The sequence below is a fragment of the Nicotiana tomentosiformis genome, chromosome 3 (genome assembly GCF_000390325.3).
Source record: "Nicotiana tomentosiformis chromosome 3, ASM39032v3, whole genome shotgun sequence".
Classification (NCBI taxonomy): Eukaryota; Viridiplantae; Streptophyta; class Magnoliopsida; order Solanales; family Solanaceae; genus Nicotiana; species Nicotiana tomentosiformis.
Window position 1 is genome coordinate 118,701,207 of NC_090814.1, and position 25,300 is coordinate 118,726,506.

The 25,300-nt window shown below is 42.2% G+C and overlaps 1 non-coding gene across 1 annotated transcript; it reads right to left on the minus strand.

Moving 5' to 3' along the window:
• Window positions 1-700: 700 nt before the first annotated feature.
• Window positions 701-807, minus strand: LOC117278098 (small nucleolar RNA R71). The gene has a single exon (XR_004508413.1). It is a non-coding gene; the product is annotated as a small nucleolar RNA R71 (small nucleolar RNA).
• Window positions 808-25,300: the final 24,493 nt, after the last annotated feature.

Consider the following 25,300-nt stretch of genomic DNA (forward strand, 5'->3'; position numbering starts at 1 on the left):
ACAGTGTTACTAATTACAGCTATAAGAATTTGTAGGATTCTTAGTTTAGTCAATTTTCTCCATTTTTTCATTACATTGAAATTCTAACATTTGTGGTCTTGTGTGTTATAGGTGTATGCCTAGAAACTCTTCAAGAACCGGTGAATTGTTTGAAGCATTACCGGATCCTGAGAAAACTTTCAAGGCATTAAATCGTACAAACAAGAAAGACAAACAACAGCATCACCTAAGAGAACAAATTAAACCATACATGGGTGACACTTTAGATAATCAAAACAATCGAAACAATATAAATGACCCAAACAATCAGGGTGTGGCACCTCTTGTGCCAGAAGCAGCTTTGTATGATTGGGCACAACCCACCGCTGAAAATTTGATAACTGCAATTGCAGTCCTTCAGATACAAGCGGAGTCATTTCAAATTACAAACAACAGACTACATCTGCTGCAAAACAAGGGATTGTTCTCCGGATCTTACATTGAAGATCCACAACAGCATCTAAAAAATTTTCTGTCGATTTGTGTCACGCAAATGCAACCGAATGTGACACTGAAAGCAATAAAACTGTTGTTGTTTCCATTCTCAGTGACAGGAGAAGCCCAAACTTGGCTTAATTCACTCCCCATAAATTCCATTACCACTTGGGAGGAATTAGTCCAGAAGTTTTTGAACAAGTTTTACCCACCAAATAAGACCGCCAAGCAAGTTGATGAGATATTGAGCTTCAGGCAGAAACCAGGTGAAACACTACAAGAAACGTGGGAGAAATTCAAAGGTATGATGGTTAAGTGTCCACATCATGGCATTCCAGATCAAATGTTAGGACAACGGTTTTACATGGGATTGGCGGACAACTTGAAGGCCAATATTGATGCTTCAGCAGGTGAAGCATTTTTGAGCAAGTCATTTAGAGAATGTAAAGTCCTACTAGATAAAATGGCTCAAAACTCAGACTGGATGACAAGAGACACTACAATCACCCCTATAGTTCACTCAGTAGCATTGGACTCGAACAACTCCATAGCCGAGAATATGACTACTCTGATGACACAAATGAGTATCCTCACCAAGAAGATTGATGAATCAAGCCAGAAGCAGGTACACATAGTTGACACGACTAATAGGGGATTATGTACACCATGCATTAACCAACTATACGTGTGTTCGTGGAGTGGTGAAAGTGATAACCAAAATTATCAAGAGAACATGAACTATGTGGGAAACTATGGAGGCTAGAGGCAAGGTGGTTAGAATTGGGGGTAGCAAAATTAGCAATATAGACCAGCACATCAACAATATAGTAACACCAACAATCCTGGAGCTATGAGACCACAGGGTCAAGTAGTACCTTACCAAAGGTAGCAGGGGTACAATCAGCAAAATCAGCAGCTAGCTTATCAACAACCTCAACAATAACAGCTAGTGAGACAAGATGATGGGTTGTCTGAAATTAAAGGAATGTTGCAGCAACTGATTGGGTCTAATGGAAAAATGAAAGAGAAGGTGGAAGCTCATGAGTCAGCGATAAAAGGAATTGAAATTCAATTAGGGTAGATATCTATGGCTCTGAATAATCATCCCTAAGGGACTTTACCTGCAGACACACATGTCAATCCAAAGGTGCAGGTCCCGAATCAGCTTATGGTGGTGAGATTGAAAAATGGTAGAGATATTGATTTAGAGCAATAAATTGCTCGTGAGAGCCGGTCAACTGAAACAATTATGACAGTGCCAATTGAGTTAGATGAGTCAACTGAGCTAACAGAAGTAAGGGCATAACCAGCCCAATAGGAAATAAATAAGGAAAAAGAGGTTACGGAGGAGATTGAGAAAGTGCAAGAGAAAGCATTAGAAAAAGTGCCTGAGAAGGACCTAACTCAAGCTACAGGAAAGAAGCGACCTCCGGCACCCTTCCCGCAGAGGTTAGCCAAATATCAGAAGGACGAACAATACAAGAAATTCATGGAAATGTTGAGGCAAATTTAGGTAAACATTCCTCTAATTGATGCTTTGAGGGAGATGCCCGGTTATGCAAAAATGATAAAGGACTTGATGTCTCGTAAGTTTGACTTCCAAGACTTGGCAACTGTCACATTGACACAGAGTTGTAGTGTTGTTGTGTCAAGACCTATAGCTGAGAAGTTATCCGACCCTGGAAGCTTCACAATTCCATGCACCATATGTAGTTATACATTTGCCAAAGCATTGTGTGATCTGGGAGCAAGTATAAATCCGATGCCATTGTCTATCTATAAAACGTTAGGCATTGGAAGAGCAAGGCCCACATCCATGTTACTACAACTAGCTGACCGAACGGTCAAAAAGCCATCAGGTATACTTGACGATGTACTAGTGCAAGTTGGAAAATTCATGTTTCTAGCAAATTTTGTCATTCTGGACTGCAAGGTTGATGAGGAGATTCCCATAATTTTGGGAAGGTCGTTCTTGGCCACAGGGAGAGCTCTGACTGATTGTGAAATGGGGGATCTGAAGATGAGGCTGAGTAATGAAGAAATAATATTTAATGTGCAAAAGTCTATGCGGCGACCCAGTGAGTTTGCAAATTGCTCTTTATTAGACACGGTGGATGTAATCATGGAGGTAGATGATGAGGCACTTAATGCAAAAGACCCTCTAACAGCCTGCCTTATGAACTTAGAAGAAGTAAATGGTGAGGACTTGGCGAAATAGGTGTTGGCTCTTCAAGGGCAAGGGTACTGGAAAAGAGAGCTCGAATTCGAGCCTTTACACTTGGAAGAAAGAAAGAACCCTCCAGCCAAGACATCGATCGAAGCACCACTACAATTGGAGCTGAAACTGCTACCATCTCACCTTAGGTATGCTTTCTTGGGACCTAATTCGACTTTACCTGTTATTATCTCATCTAGTTTGTTAAATGTGCAGGTAGAACAACTTTTGCATGTGTTGAAAGAATGCAAGAATGCAATTGGTTGGACCATTGCAGACATTAAGGGTATTATCCCGGCCTTCTGTATGCATAAAATTCTACTAGAAGATGGGCACAAACCTTCCAGAGAACATCAAAGAAGGTTGAATCCTAACATGAAGGAAGTTGTAAAGAAGGATGTCATCAAGTGGTTAGATGCGATAATTATTTTTCCCATCTCAGATAACAACTAGGTTAGCCCAGTTCAGTATGTGCCAAAGAAAGGTGGGATGACTGTTGTTACAAGAATAGTCACGGGATGGCGAATTTGCATGGACTACAGAAGAGTGAACAAGGCCACCCGAAAAGATTATTTTCCTTTGCCGTTCATTGATCAGATGCTAGATAGATTGGCAGGGAGGTCCTATTTTTGCTTCTTGGATGGATACTCGGGGTACAAACAGATATCTATTGCCCCGGAAGATAGAGAGAAAATGTCATTCACCTGTCCATATGGCATTTACGCTTTTCGGAGAATGTCGCTTGGCCCTTGCAATGCACCCGCCACATTCCAAAGGTGCATGATAGACATCTTCACAGATATTGTAGAGGATATAATGGAAGTTTTCATGGATGATTTCTCAGTGGTGGGAAATTCTTTTGATGATTGCCTTAGAAATCTGAAAATAGTTTTGCGGAGATGTATGAAGACTAATCTGGTGCTGAATTGGGAAAAATGCCATTTTATGGTACAGGAAGGTATAGTCTTGGGACACCTAGTGTCAAGTAAGGGCATTGAGGTGGACCGTGCCAGGATTGATGTAATAGAGAAGCTGCCACCACCCACTTCTGTCAAGGCAATAAGAAGTTTCCTTGGTCACACTGGTTTTTACAGGCGGTTCATAAAAGATTTTTCCAAGATTGCTAACCCTTTTGTGTAAATTGATTGAAAAAAATCACCCTTTTATGTTTTCTGATGACTGCAGGGTAGATTTCGAAGGATTGAAGAAGAGGCTAGTGTCTGCACCTATCATAGTTGCACCCGACTGGGAGCAACCATTTGAGCTGATGTGTGATGCAAGTGACCATGCCGTGGGAGCATTACTTAGATAGAGAAAATATAAAATCATGCTTCCAATCTACTATACAAGTAGAACAATGAATGGGGCTCAACAGAATTACACAGTGACAGAAAAAGAGATGCTAGCAGTGGTGTTCGCATTTGACAAATTTCGGTCCTACTTGATAGGCTCGAAGGTAATTGTTTATACTGATCATGCTACTCTCAGGTACCTAATTGATAAAAAGGAAGCAAAGTCACACCTGATTCGATGGGTTCTACTACTGTAAGAGTTTGACTTGGAAATTCGTGACTGAAAAGGAACGGAAAACCAAGTTGTCGATCACTTGTCTAGGCTTAAAGGAGCTGAAATGAAGATTGAGGTGGAAGAGATCATGGAGACTTTCCCAGACGAACAACGTTTGGCCACGAGCTTTGAGGTAGCGTGGTGGTATGCAGACATTGCAAACTACCTGGCAAATGGTATTGTTCCCTATGACTTATCTTCTATGCTAAATAAAAAGTTCTTTCGTGATTGTCGCATGTATTTATGGGATGAACCATATTTGTTTTGGATTTGTATTGATAAATGATCCGGAGATGTATTCCCGAGATAGACCAAGCTTCTGTTTTGCAGGCATGTCATGTTATGCCTTATGGAGGTCATTTTGGAGGAGTAAGGACAGCTGCTAAAGTTTTGGAGTCGGGATTCTATTGGTCGACGTTGTTTAAAGATGCACATTTTTGGGTAAAGAGTTGTGATGAGTGTCAAAGGACGGGGAATATTTCCCATCGATATGAGATGACCATAAACCCAATCCAAGAAGTGGAAGTATTTGATGTATGGGGAATCGACTTTATGGGACCATTTGTTAGCTCATACAACAACAAATATATACTAGTAGAAGTGGACTATGTCTTAAAATGGGTAGAAGCTATAGAACTCCCAACAAATGATGCAAAGGGAGTTATTGGTTTTCTAAGAAAAAATATCTTCACCCGATTTGGAACTCCAAGAGCGATCATTAGTGATGGAGGAACTCACTTCTGCAATCGAGTCTTCGTAAAGTTGCTGGAAAAATATGGCGTACGCCATAAGGTTGCCACTCTGTATCACCCACAAACAAGTGGTCAAGTTGAGGTGTCAAACAGAGAAACCAAGAGTGTTTTGACCAAAATTGTAAATGTTACTCGGACTGATTGGGCGAAAAAATTGGATGATGCACTATGGGCCTACCGCACTGCATTCAAAACTCTTATTGGTATGTCACCATACAAATTGGTGTTCAGAAAGGCGTGTCACTTACCGGTGGAGCTAGAGCATAGAGCTTTTTGGGCATTAAGGCAATTAAATCTTGACATGGAGGCTGCTGGTGTGAGTAGAGTGACAGAACTTCATGAGCTCGATGAGTTCCGTTATCATGCTTTTGAAAGCACCAGGCTGTACAAGGAAAGGATGAAGATCATGCACGACAAGCATATTCAAGAGAGATGTTATGTTGTTGTATAATTCAAGATTGAAACTATTTTCGGGTAAGCTGAAATCTAGATGGTCGAGACCATTTAGAGAGGTGAAAGTACTCTCAAGCGGAGCTGTAGAAATTGAATCTGGAGATGGAGCGAACAAGTTTAGAGTTAATGGGCAAAGGTTGAAACATTACCTTGGCATGGAAGAGGAAAACGTTATATCGGTGATTCATTTGAAGGAGCCTCAATTGTTGAGTGAACCTTAAGTTTGATCGCATGTATCGTGCCGCGACGTAAAATCAGGCGCTCGTTGGGAGGCATCCCAATTCATAGTTTATTTTAGCTTAACTATAAATTTTTGTTTGTTTTAAGCACTAACAAGTTTTTAGCTAAATCTTGGTGTTTGAACAAGTAATGGAGCATGATGGAAAGTCAAGGCGCTTGGAGTCATTCACAAAATGAAATAAAAATTACATGTGTACGCTCCAAACAACGTTGCGTACCTCGCGTCACCTAGTTTATTTGATCTTGTTCTTGGTGAGTCATGTGCCATATGTGGTGAGAAATTGGATAGTCTGTGTCATTGAATTATAGTCTAGAACTTGCCCGACATGTGAGTTGAAGCGAAATTTAGGTTTTTCTTGGTTTGAAAAATGAGTTTAGGCTTTCTCTGATCTTTTTGAACTTAATGCCTACCACAAATAAAAATTTATCCCTAGTCAACCCTTTTGAGCCTGTAGACTTTTATTTGCCAAATAAAAGTCTTGTTTAAATAGAAGGATCTTAATTTGCGGCAGCGAAGGTGGTTGGAGTTGCTTAAGGATTATGATATCATAATTCTCTATCACCCCGGAAAGGCCCATGTGGTGGCCGATGCCTTGAGTCGTAAAGTGGAGAGTTTGGGCAGCTTAGCATATTTACCGGTAGCAGAGAGGCCTTTAGCCTTGGATTTTCAGGCCTTGGCTAACCAGTTTGTTAGATTGGATGTTTCGAAGCCGAGTCGAGTTTTGGCTTGTGTGGTTTCTCGGTCTTCTTTATATGATCGCATTAGAGAGCGCCAGTATGATGATCCACATCTACTTGTCCTTAAGGACACGGTTCAACACGATGATGCCAAGGAGGTCACTATTGGGGATGACGGTGTATTAAAGATGCAGGGCAGGCTATGTGTGTCTAATGTAGATGGTTTGCATGAGTTGATTCTCCAAGAATCTCACAGTTCGCGGTACTCCATTCATCCAGGTGCCGCGAAGATGTATCAGGAAATGAGGCAGCACTATTGGTAGAGGCGAATGAAGAAAGATATAGTTGGGTTTGTAGCTCGATGTTTAAATGGTCAAAAGGTAAAGTACGAGCATCAGAGACCGGGAGGATTTCTTCAGAGAGTTGAAATTTCGGAGTGGAAATGGGAGCGTATTACCATGGATTTCGTAGTCAGGCTCCCACGGACCTTGAGAAAGTTTGATGTTGTTTAGGTGATTGTGGCTCGGTTGACCAAGTCTGCGCATTTTATTCCAGTTGGTACTACTTATTCTTCGAAATGGTTGGCTGAAATTTATATCCGCGAGATTGTTCTCCTACACGGTGTGCCAGTGTCCATCATTTCAGATCGAGGCACGCAGTTTACATCACAGTTTTAGAGAGAAGTGCAGCAAAAATTGGGCACACAGGTTCAGTTGAGTACATCATTTCACCCTCAGACGGACTGACAGTTCGAGCGCACTATCCAGATATTGGAATATATACTACGTGCTTGTGTCATTGATTTTAGAGGTTCTTGGGATCAATTTCTACCACTGGCAGAGTTTGCTTACAATAATAGCTACCAATCGAGCATTCAGATGGCTCTGTATGAGGCTTTATATGGGAGACGGTGTCGGTCTCCGATGGGTTGGTTTGAGTCGGGTGAGACTAGACTGTTGGGTACTAATTTGGTTCAGGATGCTTTGGAGAAAGTTAAATTGATTCAGGAGTAGCTTCGCACAGCGCAGTCTAGACAGAAGAGTTATGCTGACTGGAAGGTCCGTGATGTTGCTTACATGGTTGGGGAGAAGGTTCTGCTCAAGATTTCACCCATGAAAGGTGTGTTGAGGTTCGGGAAGAAAGGCAAGTTTAGCCCTCGATATGTTGGGCCTTTTGAGATACTTAAGAATATTGGAGAGGTGGCTTTTGAACTTGCTTTGCCACCTAGTCTATAAGGTGTTCATCCAGTGTTCCATATGTCCATGCTCCGAAAGTATGTCGGGGATCTGTCTCATATTTTGGATTTCAGTACAGTGCAACTGGACGAAAATTTAATTTATGATGTGGAGTCAGTGGCTATTTTAGACCGACAGGTTCGAAAGCTGAGGTCAAAGAACATAGCATCAGTGAAGGTACAGTGGAGAGGCCAACCAGTCGGAGAAGCTACTTGGGAGATTGAGCAGGAGATACGGAGCAGATATCCACACCTATTTGAGACTCTAGGTATGATTCTAAACCCGTTCGAGGACGAACGTTTGTTTAAGAGGGGGAGAATGTAACGACCCGGCCGGTCGTTTTGAGTATTATAACCCTGTTCCTTCCATTTACTGCTCAAGTTATGCTTTACAGTTGTTTTATGACTTACCGAGTTAGTTGGTTCGGGTCCGGGAGGATTTCGGAGTGAAATGAGACACTTAGTCTCATAATTAAAAACTTAAGTTGGAAAAGTTGACCGAATATTGACTTATGTGTAAACGACCTCAGAATTTAATTCTGATGATTCCAATAGCTCCGTATGGTAATTTTGGACTTAGGAGTGGGTCCAGAAAATTATTTAGAGGTCCGTAGTGGAATTAGGCTTGAAATGGCGAAAGTCGAATTTTTGGGAAGTTTGATATCGGGGTCGAAATCTGATTATGAAAATTTTAATAGGTCTGCTATGTCATTTATGACTTGTGTGCAAAATTTGAGGTCAATCAGACTTGATTTGATAGGTTCCGGCGTCGTTTGTGGAAACTTGAAATTTCAAAGTTCATTAGGCTTGAATTGGGGTATGATTCATGGTTTTAGCGTTGTTTGAGGTAATTTGAGGGTTCAAATAAGTTTGTATAATGTTATGGGACTTGACGGTATGTTTGGTTGAGGTCCTAGGGGCCTCGGGTGAGTTTCGAGAGGTTAACGGATCATTTTTGGACTTGGCATGTTGGCTGAAGACTGTTGGTGTGTTTTTCTGGTTTCCTTCTTCGCGTTCGCAAGTGGGCCCACGCGTTCACGAAGGGGAATTTGAGGCAGGCAAGATTTGCCCTTCGAGTTCACGAAGAGCAATGTTGGGCAGCACGATTTTGTGCTTCGCGAACGCAAGGGACCTGTCGCATTCCCGAAGAAGAGAGGTCTGGACAGAAAGTTTAAGTTCTGAAAATGGGACTTCGTCCCATTTTCCATTTTTGACGGATTGGAGCTCGGGAAGAGGCGAAGTTTGGGAGATTTTCAAGGAAAACAATGGGGTAAGTGTTCTTAACTCATTATTGGTTAAATCACCTGAATCCATGGTTGTTTTTAACATTTAATGGGTGAATTAAGTTGGAAAGATTAGAAAACCCTCTTGGTTTAATTTGAAGATTTGAGGGTCGAGTTGATGTCAGAATGGGCTAGACATTGGTATGGTTAGACTCGTGGTTAAATGGGCTTTCGGATTTTGTAACTTTTGTCGGGTCCCGAGATGTGGGCCCCACGGGCCATTTTTGAGTTAAATTTCCGATTTTATGGAAAATTTTATTTTCATATGAAATTAATTCGAATAAATGTTATTGACTAAATCGAATTATTTGTGGCTAGATTCGAGACGTTTGGACGCCAATTCACGAGGCAAAGACCTAGCAGAATAAAGAATTTCATGGTTTGAGGTAAGTAACAGTTCTAAATTTGGTCATAAGAGCATGAAACCCCAGAATATGTATTATGTGATTGGTTATGAAGTGACGCACATGCTAGGTGACGGCCGTGTGGGCGTGCACCGTAGGAATTATGAGTTGGTCAATTCCATGGAACTGTGTAGTTGAAAAATCTGTTGATATTAGTACATTTTTCCCCGTATTAGAGAAATTGATCTATGAATCATGTTTAAATCATATGTTTACACTGTTGGGACCCACAGAGGTCATGTACTTAAGAAATTATTTGCTAAATTGTTGTTTTGCACTCAGTCACAGTTCTATTTGCACATTTTGTACCTCGGTCTCTCTTATTCATTATTGATGCATCATATCATTGTTGTTGGGCTACTTATCATGATTTCTGAGAGCCCGAGAGACTGGAGAGATTGATGACTGAGTGAGGCCGAGGGCCAAATTGTGGCTATATTTATGGATCGGGATGCACGCCACAGCATGTTTCATTGATTTATGCCATGATTGGCTTGATATAGCACTTGGGCTGAAGGAGCCCCTCCGGAGTCTGTACACACCCCCCAGTGAGCGCAGGTACCTACTGAGTGCGAGTGCCGAGTGTGAGTGCCGAGTGACTGTGAGGAATGAGCGACTGTGAAGAAAGAGTGACTGTAAGATTGGAGTGAATGGGAGGACTGAGTGACTGTTACTCTGAGATGATGCATTGATTTCATTATTTGCTGCATTTCAGCTGTCATATATCACTATTTTTGGAAATTTCGAAAAAATATTATTTTCTGTTTCGGTCAAACTTGATACGAAATTTCAGTGAAATCTTAAATGTTGAACTTGAGAGCATGCCTACTCTTTTATATTGGAAAGTACTGTATTTGGACTTAGCTGAGAAGCTCGTCACTACTTTCAGTTCTTTATTTATTATTGTTACTTACTGAGTTGGCTGTACTCATACTACACCCTGCACTTTGTGTGCAGATCCAGGTGATCCCAGATACTGTAGATGTTGATTCTTTCACACAGTCGATTTTTTGGAGATTCAGAGGTAGCTGCCATGTTTCGCAGACCTTGTCTCTCCTTCCCTATCCTTTTGTTTATTGTATTTGGTCTCAGATTATAATAGACCACGTTTTCAAGACTTGTAATGTATAGATGTTCATGTACTCAGTGACACCAGGTTTTGGGAGTGTTTGTATCGGTAATTGCGAGATTTTTGGATTGTGTTTAAATATTATATTTTCAAACTTAAAAGAAATTGTAGTTTATCGAGGTTGTCGGCTTGCCTAGAATCAAGATAGGCGCCATCATGACAGGTTGGAATTTTGGGTCATGACACTTGCATCAATACTGCACCAAGCCCAATGCGAGATGCATCACAATATACCATATAAGATCCTGAACCTGTGGGTAATACCAACACTGGCGCTATAGTCAAAGCAGTCTTGAGCTTCTGAAAGCTCAACTCACACTCGTCTGACCATCCGAATGGAACACCTTTCTGGGTCAGTCTGGTCAATGGGGTTGCTATAGATGAAAACCCTTCCACGAACCGGCGATAATAACCCGCTAAACCCAGAAAACTCCGTATCTCCGTAACTAAAGTAGGCCTAGGCCAGTTTTGAACTGCCTCAATCTTCTTAGGATCTACCTTTATGCCTTCTGCCGATACAACATGACCCAAAAAGGCAACTGAGTTGAACCAAAACTTGCATTTTGAAAATTTGGCATATAACTGATTATTCTTCAAAGTTTGAAACACAATCTGAAGATGTTGCTCATGCTCCTATCGACTGCGGGAGTAAATCAAGCTGTCATCAATGAATACAACCACAAATGAATCCAGATAGGGCTTGCACGCCCGATTCATCAAATCCATAAATGTTGTTGGGGGATTGTCACCCCAAATGACATCACTAGGAATTCGTAATGCCCATACCGAGTTCGAAAAGCTATCTTAGGGATATAAGATGCCCTAATCTTCAACTGATGGTAACCAGACCTCAAGTTGATCTTTGAAAACACCTTGGCACCCTAAAGCTGATCGAATAAGTCATCAATTCTTGGCAGTAGATACTTGTTCTTGATAGTAGCCTCGTTCAACTGCCGATAATCTATACACATTCACATTGAACCATCTTTCTTCTTTACAAATAACACCGGTGCACCCCAGGGCGAGACACTAGGTCTAATTAATCCCAGATCAAGAAAGTCTTGTAACTGTGGAGCCTGATACTGTGGAGCCATCTGCTCCGGAGTGGGAGTAGTGGGAGTCTGTGCTTCTCCCCCAACCTGTGAGACGGCTGGTGCCATTGGAAAGGTACCATTATGGGCCACGCCCTCCATAAGACTCACCAAATGAACTAGAGCATCCTGAAGGACCGGAGTAGCTATGAATCCTTCCGGGACCTGAACTGGTCCAACCGGTACAGTCTGAATTGGAACCTCATCCTGAAGATCCATCTGACGTTCTACTACGGGTGTTGTTGCTCGAGCTCTAACTTGAGCTCTGCCTCTGCCTCTACTTCGGCCTCTGGCACAACCTCGGCCTCGGCCTCAGCCTCTACCCCTAGTCATAGTTGCCACCGAGGGCTCTGGTCCCTATCCGTCAGTAGATGTGTTACGTGTTCTCGCCATCAGCGAGAGAATAAGAATAGAATGGTTCAATCATCGATGATGGAATAAAATCACACGATAGAATAAGAAAGAAGTGATATTGTTCCTAAACTTCATAACCTCTGAGAGATAAGTACAAACATCTCCGTACTGATCCTTCAAATACTACTAAGCTTTCTCGTGACTCGTGAGACCTAGGTAACCTAGTGCTCTGATACCAACTTGTTATGACCCGAAAGTCCCACCTTCGGGACAGTGATGGTGCCTAACATTTCACTTGCTAGGTAAGTCAACGCTAGAATAATCTTAACTATTTTTAAACAAATCAATTTAAATGGAAGTTAATTACTAAAATAAAGTGCGGAAGACCATAACTACCGAATCATCAAAATACATCCCTGAATCTGCTGTCACAAGTGCACGAGCTACTAGAATAATACAAATAAAAGTCTGAATAAAATTCAAGTTGTTTGAAAGATAGTACACAACTAAGATAAGATAGAAGGGGACTTAAGAACTGCGGACGTTGTGCAGTTATACCTCAAGTCTCCTCTGGGTAGTTGTATCCGAGCAAGTCTATGGTACTCCGTTGGGACCAACTCCAAAATCTACACAAGAAGTGCAGAGTGTAGTATGAGTAACACCGACCCCATGTACTCCGTAAGTGCCGAGCCTAACCTCGACGAAGTAGTGACGAGGCTATGACAAGACACGTACGTAAATAACCTTTACAAGCATATAAAAATACGAAGCAACAATAACACAATAGTTAACAATTTATAAATTTGGGAGGGGACATGCGAAGGAGAATAATATAGAAATTTCAGCATGAGAAGTGTGACTTAACAGCCAATTAATTCATCAACAATAAAATGAGCAGCTGATAATATGAATATGGCACGGCACCACCCTTCGTGCTTTTACTCTCATTCTCCCATAAATTTATAAATAAATAATAAGATTGGCACGGCATCACCCTTTGTGCTTTAACTCTCTTTGGGCACGGCATCACCCTCCGTGCTTTAACTCTCTTCCTCACTTCATAATTTAATAAATAATAATGTGAAATTGGCACACCATCACCCTCCGTGCTTTTACACTCTTTCTTACCATTAAAATAATAATATAAATTCGGAAGAGTATTTAAATGCGGGGATATATACTTATCAATCAATTCAATACCAGAATACCGACTTCACCTTCCAAAATATTCAACAATAATTAAACTAGAAATAATCTCATGAAAATGATCAAATACATAATAATAACTTAAGCAGGAATATCTTAATTAAATAGGCAATTATTCACAATAAACAAATTCCACATGCATGCTTTGACTTAACCACAACGTATAAGTACTCGTCACCTCACATATACGTTGTACCCGCACATTTAATTACGTAGCAAATAGACAAATAAGTCCTACTCCCTCAAGTCAAGGTTAACCACGACACTTACCTCGATTTGCAACCAAATTCAAGATTCCAATAAACCTTTGCCTCGTGAATTCTTGTCCGAAAATTTAAAATCTAGTCATAAACAATTCAATATACTCAATACAAATCGTAGGAATTGATTCCATATGAAATTAGTAATTTTCCGGATTAAAATCCGAAATTCATTTTAAAAATCGACAGTGGGATCCACATCTCGAATCCCAAAAAAAAAACTCATGAAAACTGAACATCTGTTCTGATACGAGTTTAACCATACAAAAATTATCGAATTCCGATATCGGATTGGCTTTCAAATCTTCATTTTTCATTTTTTGGACTATTTTATAAAAATCTAAATTTCTTCCATCTAAATCCGAAATAAACGATGAATATTGACATGGATTTATGAAATGTAATCTCTTTCAGGATATAGAATACTTACCCAAGTCGAAATCGTGAGAAATCCCTTTGAAATCGCCTAAATTCGAGACTCAAAACTCAAAAATAGGTAAAAATGGTTAACTCCTATTTTTAAGAACTCTGTCCAGCATTTTTTGCATTTGTGGACTTATTTTCGCACCTGCGGACACGCATTTGCGAGACAAAACTCGCATTTGTGAAACAGGGCAACCTGTCTAGTGGCCACATCTGTGCCCAAAATTGTCGCACCAGCGACATCGCAGAAGCGCTCCACTGACCGCATAAGCGGTCTGTCTCGCAGAAGCGGCTCGACTATCGCGGAAGCGGTTGCGCACCTGCGCTAATTTCTCCACAGAAGCGGAGCTCGGCAGGGCTGTCCAATGTCATAGAAGCAACTGGAATTCCACAGGAGCGACCACGCACCTGCGCACAGAATGTTGCAGGTGCGACGCGCCAGAACCAGCACTCAGCAGCAGGTTCCAATTGCTCTGTGGCTCGTCCGAAACTCATCCGAGCCACTCGAGACCTCGTCTGAATATTCCAACAAGTCCAGAAACATAATACGTACTTACTCGGGGTTTCAATTCACATCAAACAACACCAAAATTACAATTCACACCTCGATTCGGGCTTATGAATTTCAAAATTTTCAATTTACAAAACATGTGCCGAAACATGTTAAATGAATCAGGAATGACTTTAAATTTGGCGCACAAGTCATAAATGACATAACGGAGCTACTCAAATTTCCAGAATCAGGTTCCGACCCCGATATCAATAAAGTCAAATCTGTGGTCAAACTTTGGAATCTATAAGTTTTCAAACTTTCAATTTTCAACAAATGGCGATACATCAAGCTAGGGACCTCCAAATTAAATTTTGGGCATACGCCCAAGTCCCAAATCACGATACGGACCTACTAGGACTGTCAAAACACTGATACGGGTTTGTTTGCTCAAAATGTTGACCGAAGTCAACTCAATTGAGTTTTGAAGCTCTATTTCACATTTTAATCCATTTTTCACATAAATACTTTCCGAAAAATTATACGGAATGCGCACGTAAGTCGAGGAATGATGAATAGTGATTTTTGAGGTCTTAGAATACAATAATGAATATTTAAATTAAAGATTACATTTTGGGTCATCACACTCTCCACCTCTAAAACAAACGTTCGTCCTCGAACGGAATTAGAAAAATACTTGAGCTGGTAAAAAAATGTGGATATCTACTCCGCATGTCCGACTTAGAATCCCAGGTAGATGCTTCTACCGGCTGACCTCTCCATTGCACCCGAACTGAAGGATAACTCTTAGACCTCAACTATCAGACCTGCCGAGCTAAAATAGCTACCAGCTCCTCTTCATAAGTCAAATATTTGTCCAATTGGACTGAGCTGAAATCTAATACATGGGACGGATCACCATGATATTTCTGGAGCATAGACACATGGAACACTGGATGAACTGCTGATAAACTAGGTGGTAGTGCAAGCATGTATGCTACTTGACCCACCCTTTAAAGAATTTCAAAGGGTCCAATATACCTAGGGCTCAACTTGCCCTTCTTTCCAAATCTCATTACACCTTTCATAGGTGAAACCCGGAGCAATACTCTTTCTCCAACCATGAATGCAATATCACGAACTTTACGGTCGGCATAACTCTTTTGCCTAGACTGAGTTGTGTGAAGTCGATCCTAAATAATCTTGACCTTATCCAAGGCATCTGGTACCAAATCGGTACCCAACAACCGAGGCTCTCCCGGTTCAAACTAACCAACTAGCGAACGACATCGCCTACCGTATAATGCTTCATATAGAGCCATCTGAATGCTCGACTGGTAGCTGTTATTAGGCAAACTCCGCAAGTGGCAAGAACTGATCCCAAGAGCCTCCAAAGTCTATAATACAAGCGCGAAGCATATCTTCCAATATTTGAATGGTGCGCTCTGACTGTCCGTCTGTCTGTGGGTGAAATGCTATACTCAAATCAATCCGGGTGCCTAACTTACTCTGTACAGCCCTCCAAAAGTGTGAGGTGAACTATGTACCTCCATCAGAAATGATAGACACGGGCACACCGTGAAGGTGTATAATCTAGCAGATGTAAATCTCTGCTAACCGCTCTGAGGAATAGGTAACTGCTATTGGAATGAAATGTGCTAACTTGGTCAACCTGTCCACAATGACCCATACTGCATCGAACTTTCTCTGAGTAAGTGGGAGCCCAACCACAAAATCCATAGTGATACGCTCCCACTTCCACTCAGGAATTTCTAACTTCTGAAGCAAACCACCAGGTCTCTGATGCTCGTACTTGACTTGCTGACAATTTAGACACCGAGCTACATACACAACTATATCCTTCTTCATTCTCCTCTACCAATAATGTTGTCATAAATCTTGATATATTTTGGCGGCACCTGGATGAATAGAATACCTGGAACTGTGGGCCTCTTCTAGAATTAATTCATGAAGCCCATCCATATTAGGCACACAAATATGACCTTGCATCTGCAGAACTCCATCTTCCCCCACAGCAACCTGTTTGGAACCACCGTGACGTACCATGTCCTTAAGGACAAGCAAATGAGGATCATCATATTGTTTCTCTCTGATACGCTCATATAAAGAAGACCGAGTGACTGTGCAAGCAAGAATCCGACTAGGTTCTGAAACATCTAACCTCACGAACTGATTAGCCAAAGTCTGAACATCTGCAGCTAACGATCACCACAGCCTTTCTACTCAATGCAAGACTGCCCATACTCACAGTCTGAACATCTGCAGCTAATAGTCTGAACATCTGCAGCTAACGCAAGACTGCCCATATTCATAGCCTTTCTACTCAAAGCATCGCCACCATATTGGCCTTTCCGGGGTGATACAAAATGGTGATATCATAATTGTTCAACAACTCCAATCATCTTCTCTGCCTCAAATTGAGATCTTTTTGCCTGAACAAATACTGTAGGCTACGATGATCAGTGAATACCTCACACGAGACACCGTAAAGGTAATGCCTCCAAATCTTCAGTGCATGGACAATGGTTGCCAATTCTAAGTCATGAACAGGATAATTCTTCTCGTGAACTTTCAACTGTCGCGACGCATGTGTAATCACTCTGCCATCTTGCATCAATACTGCACCAAGCCCAACGCGAGATGCATCACAATATACCATATAAGATCCTGAACCTGTGGGTAATACCAACACTGGCGCCGTAGTCAAAGCAGTCTTGAGCTTCTAAAAGCTCAACTCACACTCGTCTGACCATCCGAATGGAACACCTTTCTGGGTTAGTCTGGTCAATGGGGTTGCTATAGATGAAAACCCTTCCACAAACCGGCGATAATAACCCGCTAAACCTAGAAAACTCCGTATCTCCGTAACTAAAGTAGGCCTAGGCCAGTTTTGAACTGCCTCAATCTTCTTAGGATCCACCTTTATGCCTTCTGCCAATACAACATGACCCAAAAAGGCAACTGATTTGAACCAAAACTCGCATTTTGAAATTTTGGCATATAACTGATTATTCTTTAAAGTCTGAAACACAATCTGAAGATGTTGCTCATGCTCCTCTCGACTGCTGGAGTAAATCAAGATGTCATCAATAAATACAACCACAAATGAATCCAGATAAGGCTTGAACATCTGATTCATCAAATCCATAAATGATGTTGGGGCATTTGTCAGCCCAAATAACATCACTAGGAATTCTTAATGCCCATACCGAGTCCGAAAAGCTATCTTAGGGACATCAGATACCCTAATCTTCAACTGATGGTAACCAGACCTCAATTCGATCTTTGAAAACACCTTGGCACCCTGAAGCTGATCGAATAAGTCATCAATTCTTGGCAGTGGATACTTGTTCTTGATAGTAGCCTTATTCAACTGCCGATAATCTATACACATTCGCATTGAACCATCTTTCTTCTTTACAAATAACACTGGAGTGCTCGAAGCCAAATCAATACAGAAGTCTATATCTCTGTCGGGTGGCATCCCCGGTAAATCTGCAGGAAATACTTCTGGAAATTCACGAACAACTGGTACTAAGTCCATAGAAGGAACATCCGCACTGGGATCGCGAATATAAGCCAAATAGGCTAGACACCCCTTCTCGACTATACGCCGAGCCTTCATATAAGAAATAACCCTGATGGTAGAATGACCAGGAGCTCTTTTCCACTCTAATCGAGGTAACCCCGACATAGCTAGGGCCACCGTCTTGGCATGACAATCCAATATAGCATGATAAAGTGACAGCCAATCCATGCCCAAGATGACATCAAAATCTACCATATCAAGAAGTAGAAGATCTACACTAGTCTTAAGACTCCCAATAGTAACCACATATGAACAATAGATATGATATACCATGATAGAATCTCCCACCGGAGAGGACACACACACAGGAGCACTTAGAGAATCACGAGGCATCACCAGATATGAAGCAAAATAAGAGGACACATAGGAATACGTAGATCCTGGATCAAATAGAACCGAAGCATCTCTATGGCAAACTGGAACAATACCTGTAATCACAGCATCGGATGATTCAGACTCAGGCCTTACTGGAAAAGCATAAAATCGGGGTTGGGCCCCACCACTCTGAACTACTTCCCAAGGATGACCTCTAACTGGCAAGCCTCCACCTCTAATGGCCTGACCTCCACCTCTAATGGCCTGACCTCCACCTCTAGCTGCCTTGGTGAGCGGTGAAGCAACCAGTGCTGGAATCATAGCACGAGAACCCTATTATTGCATGCTGCCCTGAGACCTAGGACAGAATCTAGCAATGTGCCTCGGATCACCACAAGTATAACAAGACCTCGGCTGTTGTGACTGCTAACCCTGAAACTATCCTTGTCATCCTAAGTAACCACCTTCAAAGCTTTGGATCGAAGGTGCACTGATAGGAGTTGGTGGTGCACTATAGGATGCCTGGAGCGTTAAATGAAACGGCCTGGGAGGATGACCCCTACCAAAATTACCCATTCCTCCAGACGAGGCACCACTAAACCCACCAAACTAACGAGGCCTCTTATCAGACCCCTGCCCGCTTTCCTCTACAAGAACCATCTCGATCCTCCTAGCAACATTAGCAGCCGCCTGAAAGGAAATCTCACTTCCAGTCGCCTTGGCCATCTGAAGCCTGATATGATGAGTAAGTCCCTCAATAAACCTCCTCACTCTCTCTCCCTCAATAGGAATTAAAGGAGAGCATGACGGGCTATATCCACAAAACGGGTCTCGTACTGAGTAACAGTCATAATGCCCTACTGGAGACGCTCAAATTGCCTGCGGTAATCCTCTCTCAATGTGATAGGGAGGAATTTCTCTAGAAATAGCCGTGAGAAATGCTCTCAAGTCAGTGTAGGTGACCCAGTTGGTCTGGTCAATATACAATCTCTCCACATCTCTTGGCGGAACCCGTCATCTGAAATATAGCAAGATCGACCCCATTGGTCTCAACTATACCCATATTCCGCAACACCCCATGGCACCGGTCAAGATAATCATGTGGGTCCTCAGAAGGTGTACCACTGAAGTGAACTAGAAAGAGCTTAGTAAACTTATCCAGCCTCAATAAAGCCTCAGAAGACATGGCGGGCCTATCACCAGCCTGTGCCACAACAACTGGCTGAACTACCCCAACTGGTGAGGCTGCTGGAGCCTGATATTGTGGAGCCATCTACTCCGGAGCGGGAGTAGTGGGAGTCTGTGCTCATCTCCTAGCCTGTTAGACAGCTGGTGCCACTGGAAATGTACAATTCTGGACCACGCCCTCCATAAGACTCACCAAATGGACTAGAGTGTCCTGAAGCACTGGAGTAGCTATGAATCCTTCTGGGACCTAAACTGGTCCAACCGGTACAGTCTAAATTGGAACCTCCTCCTGAAGATCCATCTAAGGTTCTACTACGGGTGATGATGCTCGAGCTCTGCATCTGCCTCTACCTCGGCCTCTGGCATGACCTCGGCCTCGACCTCTGCCCCTAGTCATAATTGCCACCGGGGGCTCTAGTCCCTGTCCGTCGGTAGATATATTACGTGTTCTCGCCATCTGCGAGAGAATAAGAATAGAATGGTTCAATTATCGATGATAGAATAAAATCGCACGACAGAATAAGAAAGAAGTGATATTGTTCCTAAACTTCATAGCCTTTGAGAGATAAGTACAGACGTCTCCGTACCGATCCTTCAAACTCTACTAAGCTTGCTCGTGATTCGTGAGACCTAGGTAACCTAGTGCTCTGATACCAACTTGTCACGACCCAAAATTCCCACCTTCGGTATCGTGATGGCACCTAACATTTCACTTGTTAGGTAAGCCAACGTTAGAATAATCTTAACTATTTTTAAACAAATCAATTTAAACGGAAGTCAATTACTAAAATAAAGTGCGGAAGACCATAACTACCGAATTATCAAAATACATCCCTGAATCTGGTATCACAAGTGCACGAGCTACTAGAATAATACAAATAAAGGTCTGTATAAAATTCAAGTTATTTGAAAGATAGTACACAGCCAAAATAAGATAGAAGGGGACTTCAGAACTGCGGACGTTGTGCAGTTATACCTCAAGTCTCCTCTAGGTAGCTGAATCCGAACAAGTCTATGGTACTCCGCTGGGACCAACTCCAAAATCTGTACAAGAAGTGTAGAGTGTAGTATGAGTACAACTGACCCCATGTACTCCGTAAGGATCGAGCCTATCCTCGATGAAGTAGTGACGAGTCTATGACAAGACACATACATAAACAACATGTACAAGCATATACAAATATGAAACAACAATAACACAATAGTTAACAATTTATAAATTTGGGAGGGGACTTGCGAAGGAGAATAATATAGAAATTTCAGCAGGAGAAGTGTGACTTAGCAGCCAATTAATTCATCAACAATAAAATGAGCATCTGATAATATGAAAATGGCACGGTACCACCCTTCGTGCTTTTACTTTCATTATCCCATAAATTTATAAATAAATAATAAAATTAGCACGGCATCACCCTTCGTGCTTTAACTCTCTTTGGGCACGGCATCACCATTCGTGCTTTAACTCTCTTTTGGCATGGCATCACCCTTCATACTTTTACACTCTATAAAAATGGCACGATATCACCCTTCGTACTTTAACTCTCTTCCTCACTTCATAATTCAATAAATAATAATGTGAAATTGGCACGGCATCACCCTTCGTGCTTTTACACTCTTCCTTACCATGAAAATAATAATATAAATTCGGAAGAGTATTTAAATGCGGGGATATATACTTATCAATCAATTCAATACCAGAATACCGAATCCACCTTCCAAAATATTCAACAATAATTAAACTAGAAATAATCTCATGAAAATTATCAAATAAACAATAATAACTTAAGCAGGAATATCTTAGATAAAGTGGAAATTATTCACAATAAACAAATTCCACCAGCATGCTTTGATTCAAGCACAACGTATAAATACTCATCACCTCACATATACGTTGTACCCGCACATTTAATTACGTAGAAAATAGATAAATAAGTCATACTCCCTCAAGTCAAGGTTCACCATGATACTTACCTCGATTTGCAATCAAATTCAAGATTCCAATAAACCTTTTGTAAGGACCCATAAAACTTTTAACCAAAATACTCGGGGTTTCGTGGTGCCAAGATAGATTCCTGCGTTACTCCGCGGTTCGGACTTTCTGGATTGAACAATACCCTATGGACTGAGAGGAAAATGTTTCACAGAAAAACACATTTCTACGGCCCATTATGCGGCCACATAATCACTCTGCAGACCACCTAATGGCCGCAGAGTGAAGCAGTAAGTTTGGCCAATTTGAGGTCACTTTTGCGGTCGATATGCGGACCGCATATCGGTCTCATAATTCTCCTTGGGTTTCTGCGGAGAGAGTTCTGCGGTGCATTATGCGACCGCAGAACAAGTATGCGGTCCGCATACTGGTCGCATACCTGAGCCAAAAGTTTAGGCCCCTGAGGGCCATTTCTGCAGTCACTTTGCGGACCGCATAACCATTATGCAGTCGCATATGTGACCGCAGACCTGTGTTGGGGCACCATTTTTCTTAATTTAAAACCCGATCCCTATTCTGTTAAAACATCCATTTAGTCTATTTTGAAGCTCATTTCTAATATTTCTAGAGTGAGATAGAGAGGGTTCTAGAGGGAGGGCCTAATTTTCATCAATTAATCTTCAACCATCACTCAAAGCTTGGAAATATTCAAGTAGAGCACCAAATTCTTCATCCAAAAAGGTAAGGCTTCATCACCCCAGCTCTTAATTTCAAACATAGCTATAATGGGGTACTAGGGTGATACTTCATGGGTATGAGGGTGATTTATCTTGCATGCATGTGTGATAAAGAGTGTGGGGAAAAAGTGAGTTAGAACCATGAACGTTTTCCTAATTTTGGGTTCAATTTATATATTGCTAAAATAGATTGAGGTTGCTAAGGGTTCCGGATAATTGTAGAGTCTAAAGAAGCAAAATTGAGGTATATATGGCTAACTCTCTTCTTCCTAGAATCGAACTCCTGGTGTCTGAATAATGGGTGTAAGTTCTAACTTGATTATACTAGAATTATTTGCCTTAGTGTGTTAGATTGAAAGATTCATGTTCCCTAATTGTTTTAGATGGTTACCATGTCATCATTCTATTTGAGAACGTAATCATGAATTTCTAAGCTCCTTCCCTTATGTGTGAAATGCCTTATGTGATGGTACTTATCGACATGAATGATGATGTTATTTGAATGAATAAAAAGGGAAAGACTTGAATTGTAAAATTTTCCCAAGTGCCAACAACTACTTAATAAATGAGACGGTTTGTGCCATGTAATGAAAGATGGAAAAGAAATGTGAATCGGGTGAACAATTGAAAGAGGTTATGTCTCAAGTGAGATGGCTTAGCCGATCGGGCCAAAATCGGATGCCATGCTGTACACATGGTGGCATTTGTGTTGGAATTATTGATTTACATTGAGGATATGGATATGTATCACTTGATATGGCTTAACCGGTCGGGCCGAGACCGGACTCAGTGTAAAACATGGTGGCATTGTTTGTTGTGGCCTTGGCATTAAAGATTAGTAATCTAAAAAGATGGTAAGATTGAATTGGAAACTATGTGATCCTTACTTGGTGTTTCTTTGTATTTCTATGAAGTACTTATTGATTATTATGACTGTCCCCTCCTTGTTTCACTATTCATTCTACTAAGATTGGTGTTTGCCTTACATACTAGTACTATTCGACAGTACTAACATCCCTTTTGCCGGGGGCACTACATCTTTGAATGGATGTAGGTGGTTCCATCGCAGATAGTGCCGATCATATATAGTGGTGCTCTCTTTCTCTCCTCACAGCAGTCTTGTTGAGCCCCATTTCTCCCAGGGGTCATGTAGTCTTTCTTTTGTATAAGTTTTCATATTTTGAGGTATAGCCGGGGCCCTGTTGCCGGCATTATCATATTGCTCGTTTGTACTCTTAGAGGCTTCGTAGACGTTTATGTGGGTCATGTATGTATGTTGGGGTGGTCGTTGGATCGAGTTGTATTTTGGAAACTCAACTATGGCATAATGTTTATAAGGAAAAATGAACTAGCAACGTTTATATATTTATATAACTTATTTCTCCCCTGTTTTACAAATGGTGATGTGATCCCTTGTTGTATTATGAATGAGACGGGTAGGAAAGGTTTAATAGGCTTGCTCGACCGGGTCCACTCAGTAGAGCGCCGGTCGCGCTCCCCGAGGTTGGGGCATGACAAACTTGGTATCAGAGCCTAAGGTTTTAAAGTGTCTTAGGATGTCTCGGAGCTGTGTCTAGTAGAGCCCTTCTTATCGGTGTGTTGTCGACCACATCTATAATTAGGGGGCTACTTGGACATTTAGGAATAATACCCTTCATTGTTGTTCTATATCATGCGATAGAGTGGAATGTGAGGTTGTTCTCCTCTAACTTGTGCATTGTTCTAACTTTCAGTAAATGGCACCTAAGAAGAGAGCGAGAATTGGCCAAGAAGCCAATGCCACCCCATGAGTGGCTGTTGATCCCTTACTTGATAATGCGGGTGAGGATAATCCCCTTATAATCACACTGCCTGATTCGTCTACTCCAAAACATACTAGCCCAGCGCCTACACCAGCGGAGGGTGCCACAATCCCTCCCGCTGCCACACCTGTTCCACCTCCAGCCCCAACCCCAGCTCCTGGTCCTGGTATTTCCGATGGGGATCTTATGGGAGCTATTCAGATGCTGACTCAGTTAGTAGCTTCTCAGGCCCAGAGGTCAAATGTTGCACCCACCTTATTTAGCTCGCAAGAGGAATCTTCTGGTTCCAGGGTAAACAGGTTACTTCAGTTAGACCCTCCAATGTTCACAGGTACTGATCCCGGGGCAGACCCTCAGTATTTTATTAATGAGATGCATAAGACTCTCTGAGTTATGCGTGCTACTGAGACAGAGGGAGTAGAGTTGGCCTCCTATCGGCTGAAAGGGGTGGCATATTCCTGGTTTGAGATGTAGGAAGATTCTCGTGAGGAGAGGAGCCCTCCGACGAGATGGAGTGAGTTTGCGGATGCCTTCATAAACTATTTCTTACCTGCCGAGACTAAGACAGCCCATGCCGTGGAGTTTGAGATGCTTAAATAGGGTAGTAAGAATGTGTGGGAGTATCGCATGGAGTTCGTGCGCCTGTCAAAGTATGTTGTTCATATGATGCCGACTATGGAGACTAGGGTGCGTCGATTTGTGCAGGGCCTTAAACCTTTGGTTATTAATGAGGTTGCCACAATTGCTCTAAATTCTGACATGAACTATGGAAAGATGGTGGCATTTGCCCAAGCTACGGAGGATCGAAAGTTAAAGCTCAGGATGGAACGTGAAAGTAGTAGTAGGGCCCGATCAGCGGGCAACCTTGGGGATTCATTCGGAGGTGGGAGATCATCTTTTCGGGGAGGATCATCAGGGCCGTCCCAGTCTTATGCTCAGTCTTCAGCTAGTGCCCCGCCATCAGGGCACGGTCAGCAGCAGGGGAGTTGTTTTAGGCTTGGTCAGGGTAGCAGGGGGTCCCACCATCAGGGCCAATCAGGAGGGAGATTCCAGTAGCAGCAGAGGGCCCCACGCCCTAAGTGTGGGAGGATACATTCGGGGGTCTGCTACCTGGACATACCAGTATGTTACGGATGCGGAATGAGAGGACATATTCAGAGGGAGTGTCGTGCATCCCGTCAGGGTGCAGGCAGGGGCACAACTCAGTCATCCAGTCCTACAGTTGCTACATCTTCAGCACCCCCTCCAGCTCGAGGCTCTCCAGCACCCATAGGGCGTGGTGCATCTAGGGGTAGTGCATAGAGTTCTGGAGGACCCAGCCGATTTTATGCTATGAGTGGTCGACAGAGTGCTGAGGCTTCCCCAGATGTCATCACAGGTATATTGACTGTTCAATCTCATGATGTGTATGCCCTTATTGATCCCGGATCTTCTTTGTCCTATGTTACTCCTTATGTTGCTACGAG